The sequence below is a fragment of the Phoca vitulina genome, unplaced genomic scaffold, assembly GCF_004348235.1.
Source record: "Phoca vitulina isolate PV1807 unplaced genomic scaffold, GSC_HSeal_1.0 scaffold4, whole genome shotgun sequence".
Classification (NCBI taxonomy): domain Eukaryota; kingdom Metazoa; phylum Chordata; class Mammalia; order Carnivora; family Phocidae; genus Phoca; species Phoca vitulina.
Genome location: NW_022589707.1, coordinates 83,198,105 through 83,214,069, shown reverse-complemented (window position 1 = coordinate 83,214,069; position 15,965 = coordinate 83,198,105). Strand labels below are relative to the sequence as shown.

The 15,965-nt window shown below is 36.1% G+C and overlaps 1 long non-coding RNA gene across 2 annotated transcripts in view; it reads left to right on the top strand.

Moving 5' to 3' along the window:
- LOC116631161 overlaps positions 1-15,046 on the top strand; it is a 71,668-nt gene extending 56,622 nt beyond the window's left edge. For both annotated transcript variants that reach the window (XR_004299109.1, XR_004299108.1), the window contains one exon: positions 14,701-15,046. This is a non-coding gene — a long non-coding RNA (uncharacterized LOC116631161). The remainder of the gene's footprint in view (positions 1-14,700) is intronic.
- Positions 15,047-15,965: the final 919 nt, after the last annotated feature.

Genomic DNA, 15,965 nt, shown 5'->3' with positions numbered 1-15,965 from the left:
TTACCATCAGTAAATATTACAGTAAACACTACAGGGGATTCTTCAGACAGAAGTAAAATGATCCCTGACAAAAAACCAAAAATGCGAGAAGGAAAATATGACTGGTATTGGAAAATGCATGTATAAATATAAAATAATATTTATAATAAAAATTAAATAGTAATATTTTGGGATTTTTACATATAGAGAAATGCATAATAACAAAATGTCAGAGGGTGTTAAAAGAAGTTTAAAAAATCATAACTTTTCTCACAATTGTTAAGTAGAGTAAAAAGTATTAGATGATAATAAGTTAAGGTTTTGAAGGATGCATATTGTAATTTCTAGGGTAACTGTATGTACATATACATATATATACTATATATATAGATAAATAGAGATATATAGATATAAATATATAATGTAATTGTACCTCTCTTTCTGTAAATGTATAACTATATATCTATATGTAAATATATTTAGATATAGCAAGCTACATAAAATATATACATATATTCATGTATTTACATATCTTACAAATTAATAGAGGGAAAATTAGAATAATAAAATACTTGATCAGTGGAACATAAAACAAATTGCATAAATAGAAAACAAATGGTAGATATAAAAGCAATATTATCAATAATTGCATTATGAATGTACTAAATATTCAAATTAAAAAACAGATTTTCAGACTGAATAAGAAAACAACACAAAACTATATGCTACTTAAAAGATACAAGTTTTAAATGAAAGGATATAAAAAGATTGCAGCAGGTTAGAAAAAGGTATTCTATGTATATAGCTCTACTAATATCAGATAAAGTGGACTTTAGGGCCAAAAATATTATAGAGTCAACAAGAGACATTTGATTTTGCTAAATGCGTAAATCTACCAGAAAGAAAGCACTTCAAAATTTGTATGTATCTGGTACCTAATCACTTTAGAACAAAAATTGGCATAATTTAAAGGAGAAAAGACAAATTTACAGGTACAAGTGGTGAACTTAAACATGCCTCTCTCAGTAGCTGATAGACCAACCTTAAAAAAATTAGTGAGCATATAAATATCTGAAAACATGATTAACCATAATGACTAATTGACATATGCAGAAAACTGCACCCAGCAATGACAGTATGCACATTCTTTTCAGGGCATATGGAACAATTGCCAAAATTGGTCATGTGCTGCGCCATAAAACAATTTCCAACAAATTACAAAGGATTTAAATCATTCAGAGGATGTTCCCTTACCACACTTTAGGTACTCTAGGAATCAATAATAAAAGGTCACTATAGAATATATAGTTACCCAAATATTTAGAAATTTAATAACATATTTCTAAATAATCTTGAGTAAAAGAAGAAATCAGAAGGAGACTGGACAATATTTGGAACTAAATGTTAATGAAAATAACAAAATTTGTGAAATATAGATAAAGCTGAGTTTAGAGGACAATATTTAACTTTAAATACATAAATTAGAAAAGAAGGCTGACAACAAGCTATCTCAGTATCTATTTCAAGAATATACAAAATGAACAACAAGTTAAACTCACTTTTAATTAATTAGAAAATAAATGTAAACTAGAAAATAGGAAATAAATAAACCAAAAGTATGTTCTTTAAAAAGACTAACAAAGTTGATATGCTTTGGCAAGAGTAATCAAGAAAAAAAGAAGAGAAAGGCAGAACTTATCAATATCAATGATGAGAGTGAAAATGGTTTTATTTACCAAACAATATTTGTGTACCTATCTGTTCTTCAACTAACATTCCACTGTCTTGTTCTAGTTTTACAAGTTTTGAATAAAAGTAGAAAAAATTATCTCAACATGTTTTTTAAGACTGTTTTGACTATTTTTGAATCTTTGCATTTTCATAAATTTTAGAAACAGCTTGTAAAATTTTACAGAACAACCCTGGGGTATTGATTGGGTTTGTATGAATGTATGGATTGATTCTGGGAGAGATGACAAGTTTATAAAGTATTGAACTTTCCTATCCATATACTTCCATTTCTTTAGGTCTTATCTGTTTTTCTCTAAATAATATTTGTCTCTATAGAGATACTACATATCATTCAGACTATTTATTTTTAGGTATTTGGTATTTTTAATTATATTTCAAATTGTATGTTTTGCAAAATTTTATCTTGTATTTCTTGTTGGTACAGTATATGGAAACAGTTTTTAAGCAGGGATGTGACATAATCACATTTGATACTTAGAAAAAACGGTTGACAATATGGAGAGTATATATTTTTATTTTATTTTATTTATTTGACAGAGAGAGACATGGCGAGAGAGGGAACACAAGCAGGGGGAGTGGGAGAGGGAGAAGCAGGCTTCCTGTGGAGCAGTGAGCCCGATGCGGGGCTCGATCCCAGGACCCTGGGATCATGACCTGAGCCGAAGGCAGATGCTTAACGACTGAGCCACCCAGGCACCCCTGGAAAATATATTAGAAGAGGAGCAAGCTTGTGGGGGGCCAAAAAATGCAGTAGGCTTCTGCATAACACACATGATGTAGTCCAAAATAAAATTGTGGCAATGCAAAAAAAATTAGTTAAAAGAGAGCTATTTCATAGCTTGTGTGACTATTGGACTTGAGCTGAGGGATGATTGCTCTAACATCTGGAGGGATTATAGTATTATTCACAAAGGTGGAGGAAGAAACATTGGGGCTTGAATGAAGAAAGCCAGGCCTAAAACTGAAACTCACTGAGTTTAGAATGGAACATCTAGGTAAAGCTATCCAGGATTTTGTTGAATTTAACAGGGATATGAAGTTTAGGAAAGAGATCTTAGCTGACATTATTATGTAAGTGGTAGATACAGATAATCAACATAATCAAGAGGTTACTTAGGAAGTGTGTAGGAAGAGAAGGAAACTGTCAGATGCAGAACCATAGATCTATCAATATTTAAGAGATATGCAGATAAGTCAGAGCTTAGGCATAGGATAAAGGCATAAGATAAAGAAGTAGGAAGAAATTAAGAAAATAAAAATAAAGGCCAATGTAAAGGAAAGATCAGTGTCAAACACTGCAGAAATCTAGTTACAGAACAGTTGAAAGTATAAAAAAATCTTTTGAATTTATCACAAAAATGTCATGATGACCTGGGAGGATATTTCTAGCATCTCAGAAGTGAAGGCTGGACAATGATTCTTAGTCTACTCTGCAAGCCACTATGAACAGTACTTTTAAAGGAACTTTGTTGTGAAAGGGAAGCGAAAGAAAAAATAAAAATCAGGGGAGGGAAGAGCCGGGGGGTATTTTTAATGAGTGAGAAGTAGTAAGCATGCATGCAAACAAAAAAAGAAAACGATAGTATAGCACTGGTTCTCAAAATTTAGCATGTGCAAATATATTGCCAGGGACACTCAGATAAAAGAGATTTCTGAGTTCTGCCTCATAGAGTTGCTGATTTAGTGAGTTTGAGGTGGAGCACTGGAATCTGTTTTTAACTAACTATGCCAGGTGAATGTGAGGTGTGGATTGGAAAGACCACAATATTAGAAATACTTCAGTAAAGGGAAAGTAAAAAAAATGATAAAACCTAGTGCATAGAGGTATGGGAGGGGGTGGGGTCTAGAGAATTAGGTGGTAGAAAAAGCATTATAAAGGAAGAATACACTTGTTTCTCTATGACAGGAGGGTAGGAGCAAGGTTTCCAATAGATGCACCTGTTTATAGTAAGCATACAAAGATGAGTGAGTTTTGTTCTGAAGTTTCTTTAATTCTCTTTAAAATAAGCAACAAAATCATTTATTAAAAACAATGAGCAAGGCTGAAGAGTAGAGACACGAGGAAATAATTTTAAAATGGCTATTTTCAGGGAATGGGGAAAAGATGGGATGGTCATGAACATGACCGCATTGCTGGACAACTAAGGCCCAGGTGAAATTAGATACTATAGATTTGCAGTAACCATGATCTATAAAGCTGTAATTTCTCCCCTTCTCCACCAGTCTTTATGTACTGGGTATTGAATGGCTCTAAAGTTAGAGTTTTTGTAACATGTGTAGAAGAACAAAAAAGGCAAGCTAATTATGCCAGTTGTCAATTTATTGTCTTTCAGTTCCAAATCCATCCTTCTTGACCTGCTTGGTGATACTGGGGCTGCGCCCTGTAAACATTTCTCCTAGCCCTTTGGCACAATGTTAGGCCTTGTCAGGAGAGTGCTGGAGGGACACTGTAAAAGGGGTCCTTCTGTAAGGGGCTTCTTCTCCTTATACTGATGGTTTCCTTCTTGATCCAGAGGTATAGCTGCTGAGGGTGGCCTCCTCATCAAGGACACTTCCTGGACTTGGGCAGCTTCTCTATCAGTGGTGTGCTGGACCCCAGTGGGTGGCTTCTTGGCAAATCTAGTCAGTGCCTGGGGGCGGGGTGGGATGCTCTTTTGAGTTTGTTTCTTGAGTTGTTTCCCATAGCCCAAGAGTGGTGGCTGTTCCTTACACTGCTTATTTCTTAGAGTTCTCTTTGTTCATCTTCGTAGTTAATCCCCTGTTACTATGTTTTTATGTTAAAATTGCCCTGCCCACAGTAATCACTGGTGTAGTTTTACCTTCTTACTTCATCCTGAATGATTACACTAATTGAGAATGTTTCCTTCAAAAATAGCAATTTGAATAAGTTAAAATCTCACAGAAGGTTGAATAATGAGATAAATGATTTGAGGCAGGAAGTTTTGGTCAACTTTAACTACTTCTCCCTACACTCAGTGACAAATATTGGTTTATTTGAATATAAAGATGACCGATTCACTACGAATGAAAGTAAAAGGAACTATTGAACGTCCACGTAAGAGACCTGGAGAGCCATCCTTGTGGCTAATAGTTTTGCAAAAGTACATTGTTATACGTGGATTTTCTTCCCATATTAACAGTGACAAAACATCTGCAGAAATTTGCCTCTTTCCAACTTGCTTGAAAGTTCACAGGATATATGAGATGTTTTGACAAATTATATTTAGCCAGATTGTTTTTATATGTTAATAAAATATAATTTTATGCTATGCCAGCTCCAAATCTACTCCCACTTGCCCTGCTTTGTGATACTGGGCTGGACCCTGTAAACATTTCTCCTTGCCAGCTGGACAGTGTTAGGCCTTGTCAGGAGAGTGCCGGAGGGACACTGTAATAAGAAGGGGCTCCTTCTCATAAAGGTGCTTTCACCACTTATTTTGAGGATAGTATTTATGACACATATAAAGCTCTACTTTTAAGGGGCACCTGGGTGGCTCAGTCGTTAAGCGTCTGCCTTAGGCTCAGGTCATGATCCCAGGGTCCTGGGATCAAGCCCCACATCAGGCTCCGTCCTCAGTGGGGAATCTGCTTCTCTCTCTTCCACTCCCCCTGCTTGTGTTCCCTCTCTTGCTGTGTCTTTCTCTGCCAAATAAAATCTTTAAAAAAAAAAAAAAGCTCTACTTTTAATACATGACTGCTATAGGAAAGAAATATTCTTATTTAAGGAAAAATCTGACTTAAATACTTGTTATTTTCTATCATTAGGAAAGCAAAAGCAGGGTTCATGCTTTGTTGATATGCATTATCAGCATTTTTCTGGCCATGGGTGAACACTTTATTCATTCAACAAACATAATTACTGATCTCTGAATAATATACACATCACCATTAGGTGCCAGAGATACAGAGGTGCATAAGTCGTGATCACTGCCCTTGAGAAAATCTAAAATCAAGCAATTACTTTTTTTCACATATTCTAAAAGTCACACTTTTCCCCACATTTTGACATTTAATATCTAAAATTGGTAGCCCTGAGCTATGCCAGCCACCTAGCCGATGACATCTTATCACTTATAGTTACTGAGGACCAGGATGCAGCTGCGAAATCATTGTCATTGCCTACACATGGGTGAACTTGGGCATAGCAATTCACCTGGTCATGTCAGTTATACAAATACACTACTAGTCAAAAGCCGGGTGGAAGGAGAGAAAAAAACAGACAGAATAGAATCCCTCCCTCAAAGGAACATGAAACAAGAAAGGTATTTCTCTGACCAGAAAGAGACTCCTCTAGGGTTTGTGGGTGGGACAGTGAAGTGGGGTACCTATCAAGTATGAAATTGATGGGTTAGAGGTCCTTCCTTACTGATCAAACATGCTACTTTTTATTTAATTTTGTGGACATGCACTGGGAAAGCAAAAGGAAAAATCTCAATAATAAGTACAATGACTTTGTTGCTATGTCTGATGGCATGACTAAACAGCTGCAGCTCTGAACACCTTAGCCAACAAATATTAATTGCTCATTTAAAAAATAATGTGAGCCCTAATTGTTTGAAAACCTTCCACTGATTCCTTCTGGTAGACTTTTTAATGTCAGCATCTAATGCTTGAAAAGCAGATGTCAGTAGTCTGGTAGAAAAGCCTGGACCCAAGAGTAGACCCTGTTCTTAGTATGTGATGTAGCAGCAATCTCCTGATGCCCCCAAGATGGTACAGAAGAAAACATGGGCATCAACACCTCTAATTCGGAAGAGTTGGACTCTGTAGGGGAAGAAGCTTTAGGAATGGTAAGCAACATATTTTGGTAACATTTTTCTTACGATGTAAGCATGAGAGTTATATATGATAGAAATCTAGGTCTAAATATGTCCCAAAGAGCTCTTTCAATGAATGTAAAATTAAAAACCTATGATATAATTGGCAACTTTTTTCTTTCTAATGGTGTATAAAACAATGATGCATTTTATAATTGATAGCATCATAGTTTCAATGAAATGTGGTTCATAAAATTGCTGCATAAAGAGATGACATAAAAAATATGAAGAGTTTCTTTGCTGTGGACTTGGAGCTTATTATCACATATTACAAAACATCAATTAACTTTTAACCTTTGGAAGGGACTAGATAAATATTTTACCAAGTGCTTAGAAATGAGTTTCTCTATTTCCAATTTCCCATTTCTTCAGATATATGATTCCTATATACATGTTCTTAGAAGCAGAGCAACTAGACTGAAAATCTAGTGTGGAAAGAATAACAAAATTCCATAATTCACATAATTGGTAGTAGATTCTGGAACTTTTTTGGTAAATTCATCACACTTCTATGCATCACTTCTAAGTCTAGCTTCTGTTAAATTCTGCCGTTAAATTCTGCCCCATGCCTCATTCCTTAAATCGTGAGTCTGGATTGAGAAGGAGAGAGAGAGTTTATTTTTGTAGACTCACCCCGTGAATGGGATCGGGTCTGTTAATTATGTTGCTCTTTCCATCCAAAGAGGCAAAGAGAAAGATTTCAATGATGCTTACAGGATGTTTATGACATTATGAATACCTGTATTTGCAGTGCAAGATAGGATGTGGAGCACACCAGTTTCTTTGGACCCAGCAGTATGGCTGTCATAGACAGACACAGCCTAACGGTTTTTCTGTTGGTTTTCTGCAGTCCCAACCTAATGTTTCATTCTTCTGTCCTTGCTTATTTTATCCTCATTAGGTTCACAGAGAGTTTAAACTCGTTCCCCACCCAGAAACCCACAGGAATCAGGCAAATGTGTTTTGATGGATTCTTGTAGTTTCCTTTCAGATCCAGATGTTGGACAGCAGCCATCTTAGTAAAAACACTTGCTGCATGAGGCAGGTTAAAAAGGGAAGGAAATCTGAAGAAGGTATCAATTGGGAGAAACCTATGTTCAGATAGAAACAAATTAAAATTTTTATTAGTTACTAGATAGTAATAACTCAAAATTTGAAGTCTATCATCCCTGGAAGCGACATTGACTTCCACTTTCCAAGGCTGACCTGGCTTCAGCCACTGCTGAGAGCTCAGTCAGCCAGCGGCAGGGATACGACCCCGATACGACATCATGTACTGGGTTGACTGCATTGAAAAAAAAGGAAATAATTAGATTTTTGTAAGATTACTGGACACTGCCTCTAGAACTGATATCAATTCAAGGAGATTCAGAATGTCACTGTGGTCCACCAGTGAGAGCAGGGGCTTGTGGAGATCAAGATGATCAATGGAGTTTGAGCTCAAGTCTCTCTCATAGTGGGTCCAAGTAGGTCCCGGAATTCATCCTCTGGTTATTTCCCCAGTTCCAGAAAGCATAATTGGAATAATAGGCATACTTAGCAAGTAGCAGAATCCCCAGCAGTTTCAAATATTAGTGGTATTAGAATTGCCTTGAAGGCTTATTCAAATGCAAATTGCTGTGTTTTTGGCCCAGTAGGGCAGGGGTACAGATTCAAGAAGTTGCATTTCCAACAAGTTCCCAAGTGATGCTGCTGCTGCTTGTAAGAGGCCATTCTTTGAGGGCCACTGAAATAAGCCATGATAATGATTAAATATTTTACTTTTAATTTCTTGCCATAAATATTAGAGACCACAGAGATGCTGTATGGGTCAGAGAAAGGTGTTGTGAGGGTCTGGATGGATCAGTGTAAGCATCCAGCCAATATAAATGATGAGATAATTTAGACGCTATATCTATAGATACAAAACCAATGAGGGAAATCTGCACAATTCAGGAATTAATGTTTAAATTTTGTTAAGAGAGCTCTTATTAAGTTTGAAGTAAACGAAACTTTTTTCAGCCTTTCATTCTTTTCTGCAACGTGAAGATCATCTGAAATCAGATGAACTAGAAGTGGAAATTTTTAAAATAGTATATTGTAAAGTATTTTCAGTAAGAGTTTGATAAAGAACTATGTAGTAGTTTCTTAGGGTTGCCATAACGAATTACCACAAACTGGTTGGCTTAAAACAATGTAAATTTATTCTCTCACAGTTATGAAGGCCAAAAGTCTGAAATCAATATTATTGTCAGCAGGGCCATCCTACCTCTCAAGGCTTTAAGGGTGAATCCTTGTGAGTCTCATTAGCTTCTGGAGGCTCCAGGCATTCCTCGGCTTGTAGAAACATAACTCCAATCTCTGCTTCTGTCTTCACATGGCATTCTTCTCCCTGTGTTCCCGAGTCTTCTCTTCTTACAAGTACACTTGTCATTAGATTTAAGGCCCACCTCATCCAGTTAATCCAGGATAACCTCATCCTTTACCTAATTACATTTACAAAGACTCTTTTTCCAAAAAAGGTCACATACATGGATTCTGGGGTTAGGGCTTGGACACATAATTTTAGGGGCCATGTTCAAACCATAACTCATGAAGGAATCCTTTATACCTGATTTATTGTTCACTAAAGTTTCACATATGTGGAATTTTAAGAAACACAGAGTGGGATGTACATTTGTAGTCAAACTGCTATGAAGCTATAGAAAAAAAAATGATGATGGTTTTCACACCATTCTTTTATTGGGAAACACTTTTGTTACATCTTACTGAGGTAAAACAAGAGCAAAACCTTGTGTGGTAGATTGTCTGTAAAGTACGCTATCAGTGATTACTCCCATCCCGGTAAAAGAGGAGCCTCTTTTTTCCCTTGAATTTAGGTTGGCTCTTTGCCTTGCTTTGATCAGCCAAATGTGGCAGAAATTCTTTGGTATGATTTTATGGGCATAGGTCTTAAGAAGCTTTGCAGTATTCGTTTTTACATTCTTGGATGCCAGCAATGATATTAAAAAAAAAGTCAAATACACTGCAAGAAAGAGAAACCACATGAAAAGAGAGAGGCATTGGAGGAAAAGAGATTATAAACAGAGAAAAAGAGGGATAGGGTGCTTGGGTGGCTCAGTCGGTTAAGTGCCCAACTCATGGTTTCACACAGGTCATGATCTCAGGATTGTGAGATTGAGACCTGCATCAGGCTCTATGCGGAGTGTGGAGCCTGCTTAAGATTCTCTCTCCCTCTCCCTTTGCCCTTCTCCCTCTAAGGGCACATGCACACACTCTCTCTAAAAATAAAAAAGAAAGAAAGAAAAGGAAAGAAAAGAAAAGAAAGAGAAAAAAGAAAAAGAGGGATGGCCAGCCCAGGCCCTTCCAGGCAGTTGGAATCATGTGAGTTAAGCCTTAGCTGAGCTGCCCTTATCAAAATTACATGGCACCAAGAAGAGCTGTCACTGCCAAGTACTGCTCAAGTTACAGAATTATAAGCAAATAAGTAATCATATGCAGCAGTAGACAATTGAAACAGTTTGTTTTAAATTTAAACAATATCTATACATGTAGTACTTAATGAAACTGGTATTTCTTAGGATATAGAGAAAGTAAAAGCTCCCTTATTGTGAAAAAATTCATTTTACTTTTTATTATTAAAAACTTTTTCGGGGCGCCTGGGTAGCTCAGTCGTTAAGCGTCTGCCTTCGGCTCAGGTCATGATCCCAGGGTCCTGGGATCAAGCCCCGCATCGGGCTCCCTGCTCCACGGGAAGCCTGCTTCTCCCTCTCCCACTCCCCCTGCTTGTGTTCCCTCTCTCGCTGTGTCTCTCTTTCTGTCAAAATAAATAAATAAAATCTTTAAAAAAAAATAAAATAAAATAAATAAATAAATAAATAACTTTTTCAAAAGCATCAAATGACTGTTTTCTGATTTTCTAGTTTTTTCTTTTTTTTAATTTAAATTCAATTAATTAACATATAGTATATTATTAGTTTCAGAGATAGAGTTCAGTGATTCATCAGTCTTATATAATACCCAGTGCTCAATACATCACATGCCCTCCTTAATGTCCATCACGCAGTTACCCCATACCCCATCCCTCCCCTCCAGCAACCCTCAGTTTGTTTCTTATGATTAAGAGTCTCTTACGGTTTGTCTCCCTCTCTGATTCCGCCTTGTTTTATTTTTCCCTCTCTTCCCCTGTGATCCTCTATTTTGTTTCTTAAATTCCACACATGACTCAGATCATATGATAATTGTCTTTCTCTGATCGACTTATTTCGCTTAGCATAACACCCTCTAGTTCTAGCCACGTCATTGCAAATGGCAAGATTTCATTTTTAATGGCTGAATAGTATCCCATTGTGTGTGTGTGTATATAGAAGATGTGGTATATCTTCTTTATCCATTCATCTGTAGATGGCCACCTGTGCTCTTTCCATAGTTTGGCTATCATTGCTGCTATAAACATTGGGGTACAGGTGCCCCTTCAGATCACTACATTTGTATCTTTGAGGTAAATACCTAGTAGTGAAATCGCTGGGTTGTAGGGTAACTCTTTTTTCAGCTTTTTGAGGAACCTCCATACTGTTTTCCAGAGTGGCTGCACCAGCTTGCATTCCCACCAACAGCATAAGAGAGTTTCCCTTTCTCTGCATCCTCAGCAACATCTGTCATTTCCTGACTTGTTAATTTTAGCCATTCTGATCAGTAGAGGAGGTACTCATTGTGGTTTTGATTTGTATTTCCCTGATGCCAAGTGATATTGAGCATTTTTTCATGTGTCTGTTGGCCATATGTATGTCTTCTTTGGAGAAATGTCTGCTCATGTCTTCTGCCCATTTCTTTTTTTTTTTTCTTTTAAAAATTTTATTTGAGAGAGAGAGAGACAGAGCATGAGCAGGGTGGAGGGGCAGAGGGAGAGGGAGAAGCAGACTCCCTGCTGAGCAGGGAGCCCAACATGGTACTTGATCCCAGGACCCAGAGATCATGACCTGAACCGAAGGCAGATGCTTAACCAACTGAGCCATCCAGGCACCCTTTCTGCCCATTTCTTGATTGGATTATTTGTTCTTTGGGTGTTGAGTTTGATAAGTTCTTTATAGATTTTTAGATACTAGCCCTTTATCTGATAAGACATTTGCAAATATCTCTAGTTATTTCTGTCACAGTTATTTATTTTGCCATGAGCTGAAGTGGTAAGACCTGGGAGGGTCAGTAAATAACTTGGTAAGAAGGGGAAGTTGTCAGAGGAGGATGTATTACTCCTTTCTACCTTTTTGCTTTTGCTAGGAATGGTTAGGTGACTGTGAACATATTAGAGATAGAGACATATTGGAGATAGAGAAGTACATGAAAATAAAGTTGTAAAGATGTTGAGCCTAGTTGAGAACATTAAATTTCAACCCAAGGAATTTTGACTGGACATAAAGAGACATTTCATGTGATGGATTTGCAAAATATGTTAAGAAAGTTGAAGACTTTCACTTTCAGACTGGCATTCAATGTCTTCCCACAGCTCACCAATTAATCTGTATGTATTATGGAGGTGAGGGTACCCAGTGGGAAGCCATTGCAGTGATCAAAACCTAGGATAGACATTAGAGATAAACTGTAAATGAGAGAGCTAATGAAGAACTAATGAACCACAACTTCCTGCACATTTTTCCATTAAAATGGGTTTTCTGTTGCTTGCAGGCATTATGAGCAGCAATCCTTGATAATAAAGGAAAATAGCAATGGAAGCTGCAGATGTAGGAAGCCAGTTAAGGAACCAGCTATAAAGGCTAGTTTTAATCATATTGAACTTAGGTGGCATCTAAACATTAACAGATGATTATGAAAGGAAAAGGAAAAAATATGTGTGTATACATTTTGAATTCACTTTCTCTTTAATGCAGAACAATATAGCAGAGGGGCTTAAAAAATGAGATCTGGAGGATAACCAGGTTGTAATTCTGGCTCTAATATTTAAGTCTGAGGCATTAAGAAAGTTACCATCCTGTTGTTGAATCAGTTTTCTCATCTGTACAATGGAGATAATAAAAGAACTTATCCTCCAGGATTGCTGTGATGACTAAATGGGCTAATATATATAAGGCATTTAGAACAACATCTGGCACATAATACCTGTTGTATAAATGTTAACAAATAATTATAAGCCAGTTGCCTTGCTTATATCCATTCTCCCCCTTGTTTTTTAGCAACAGAAATCCTGGATTTTTAGGGGTGGCAATGTTCTCAATTAAAAGAAAAACTACATTTCCAAATCTCTCTTATAGATATGGATGACAAATGATCTGTAAAGGAAGCTATTGGGTGTAACTTATGAAATTTCTTTAAGAGGGCTAATTCAGGTATTTAGAATTATTTTTAATTAGCCTTTTTCTCCTTTTCCTTTTGTGGAATAAATATATTATGACTGGAACTATAGGAAGCCTCTTGGACCATGAGGGAAAGACCGAAAGAGCAGAACCTTTGATTCTGATATCTTTGAATCACTGAATCATGCCAGCAAACATTTTCAATCCTTGTTAGACTTCTCATTACATAAGAAAAATATAGATGTAAACCCTTGTGCATTTAAGTCATTGGAGACAGATCTCTTTTAATGTCTAACTTAATTCCTAATTGATAATGTATTACTATGAATGAAATGTCCAATTAAGAAATAATTGCCTTAGCGGGCTCCCTGCTCGGCAGGGAGTCTGTTTCTCCCTCTGACCCTCCCCCCTCTCTCTCATTCTCTCTCTCTCAAATAAATAAATAAAATCTTTAAAAAAAAAAAAAAAAAAAAAAAAAAAAAAAAAAGAAATAATTGCCTTAGAAGAATGAAAGTAAATGGATCCAAAGGCAATGTGTCATGAAAGCCAAAAAAGAACAATATTTCCAAAAGGAGGGATTTATCTTAAATATATGTTGTAGTGACTTGCTTCTAGATGTTAGTTGTAATCTCCAAGGTAACCATGTACTAAAAAATATGCAAAAAGAGGAAATGAGGAGAGAATCAAAGGTTACACTAAAAAAATTAGGATGAAAAAAGGCACTGTTGGAGGATTTGAGTCACAAAAAACATATGAGACGTATAGAATACAAATAGCAAAATGGCAGAAGTAAGTCTTTATCTGGAATCACTTTAAGTGTAAATAGATTAAACCAATCAATTAAAAAAGATTGGCAAAATGGATTGAAAAAAATCATCCCTTGTGCTTGAGATAACTATGTTCCATACAAATAGAACCCAAAAGAAAGCTGGATGGCTATGCTAATATCAGACTAAATAGACTTGAAAGTCAAAAATTGTTGCAAGTGACAAATAAGGATATTATCTAGTAAGATAAAGGTCAAATCATCAAGAAGACATCATAACTATGAACATATATGCATTAAACAATAGAGCCTCAAAATATGTAAAACAAAAGAGCAGAATTTAAGGCAGAAATAATTCTACAATATTAGTTGGAGACTCCACATCCCACTTTCAATAATGGACAGGAATAATGGATAGAAATGTACAATTACAAAAACTGACTCAAGAGGAAAGAAATAGAAAATATGAACCTACCAATAACAAGAGATTGAATGAGTAATTAGACTTTCCAACAAAGAAAAGCATAGTATTAGATGGCTTCACTGATGAATTCTACAAAACATTTAAAGAATTAACACCAGTCGTTCTCAAACTGTTCCAAAAACTAGAAGAGAAAGGAATACTTCCTAACTTGTTCTATGAGGCCAACATTATTCTAATACCAAAGCCAAAGATATTAACAAAATAGAAACTGCAGACCAATGATTCTTATGAATATAGATGCCAAAATCAAATATAGTTCCCCAAATATACTGACTAATGAACTGAATCCAATAGCATATTGAAAAAGACCAAGTGGGATTTATCCCAGGAATGCAAAGGTATTTCAATATAGGAAAATCAACCAGTGTAATATATATTACGTTAATATAACAAAGAGAAAGATTATATGATCATCTCAATCAATGCAGGAAAAGTATTTGACATAATTCAACACCTTTTCATGATAAAAAGAAAGAAAAACACTTAGAAAACTAGGAATAGAAAGGTAATTGCTCACTGTGACAAGGGCACAAGATGACAACAATACCACAAGCTATAAATTCAATACAATGCCTATCAAAATTTCAATAATCTTTTTTTTTTTTTTTTTTGCAGAAATGGGAAAGCTGATCTTCAAATTCCTGTGTAATTTCAAGAGGCCCTCAAAAGTCAAGACAGTATTGAAAAAGAAGAACAATATTAAGGGTCATACTTCATAATTTCAAAATCTACTACGAAGCTACAATAATCAAGATTGCGTTACTGGCATAAATATGGACATATAGACCAGTGGAATAGAATTTAGAGTACAGAAAACAATCCAAATATAAGTGATAAAACAACCTAAATATATAAGTAGTAAATATAAGTGCTAAAACTGTAAAACTCTTAAGAGAAAACTTAAGAGTAAATCTTTATTCAAAACCTTGGATTTAGGGGTGCCTGGGTAGCTCAGTTGTTAAGCGTCTGCCTTTGGCTCAGATCATGATCCCAGGGTCCTGGGATTGAGCCCCACATCAGGCTCCCTGCTCCATGGGAAGCCTGCTTCTCCCTCTCCCACTCCTCCTATTGTGTTCCCTCTCTCACTGTCTCTCTCTCTGTCAAATAAATAAATAAAAATCTTAAAAAAAAAACAAAAACAACCTCAGATTTGGCTAGCCAAAACAATCTTGAAAAAGAACAAAGCCAGAGGTATCACAATTCTAGATTTCAAGTTGTAACACAAAGCTGTAATGATCAAAACAGTATGGTACAGGCACAAAAATAGGCACATAGATCAATGGAATATAATAAAAAGCCCAGAAATAAACTCACATTTATATGGTCAAATATAATCATTTTTAAAAAATTTTTTTATTGTTATGTTAATCACCATACATTACATCATTAGTTTTTGTTAGAGTGTTCCATGATTCATTGTTTGTGCATAATACCCAGTGCTCCATGCAGAATGTGCCCTCTTTAATACACATCACCAGGCTGACCCATCCTCCCGCCCCCCTCCCCTCTAGAACCCTCAGTTTGTTTTTCAGAGTCCATTGTGTCTCATGGTTCATATCCCCCTCTGATTTCCCCCCCTTCATTCTTCCTCTCCTGCTATCTTCTTTTTTTTTTTTCTTAACATATATTGCATTATTTGTTTCAGAGGTACAGATCTGAGATTCAACAGTCTTGCACAATTCACAGCGCTTACCAGAGCACATACCCTCCCCAGTGTCTATCACCCAGTCACCCCATCTCTCCCACCCCACCCCCCACTCCAGCAACCCTCAGTTTGTTTCCTGAGATTAAGAATTCCTCATATCAGTAAGGTCATATGATACATGTCTTTCTCTGATTGACTTATTTCACTCAGCATAATACCCTCCAGTTCCATCCAC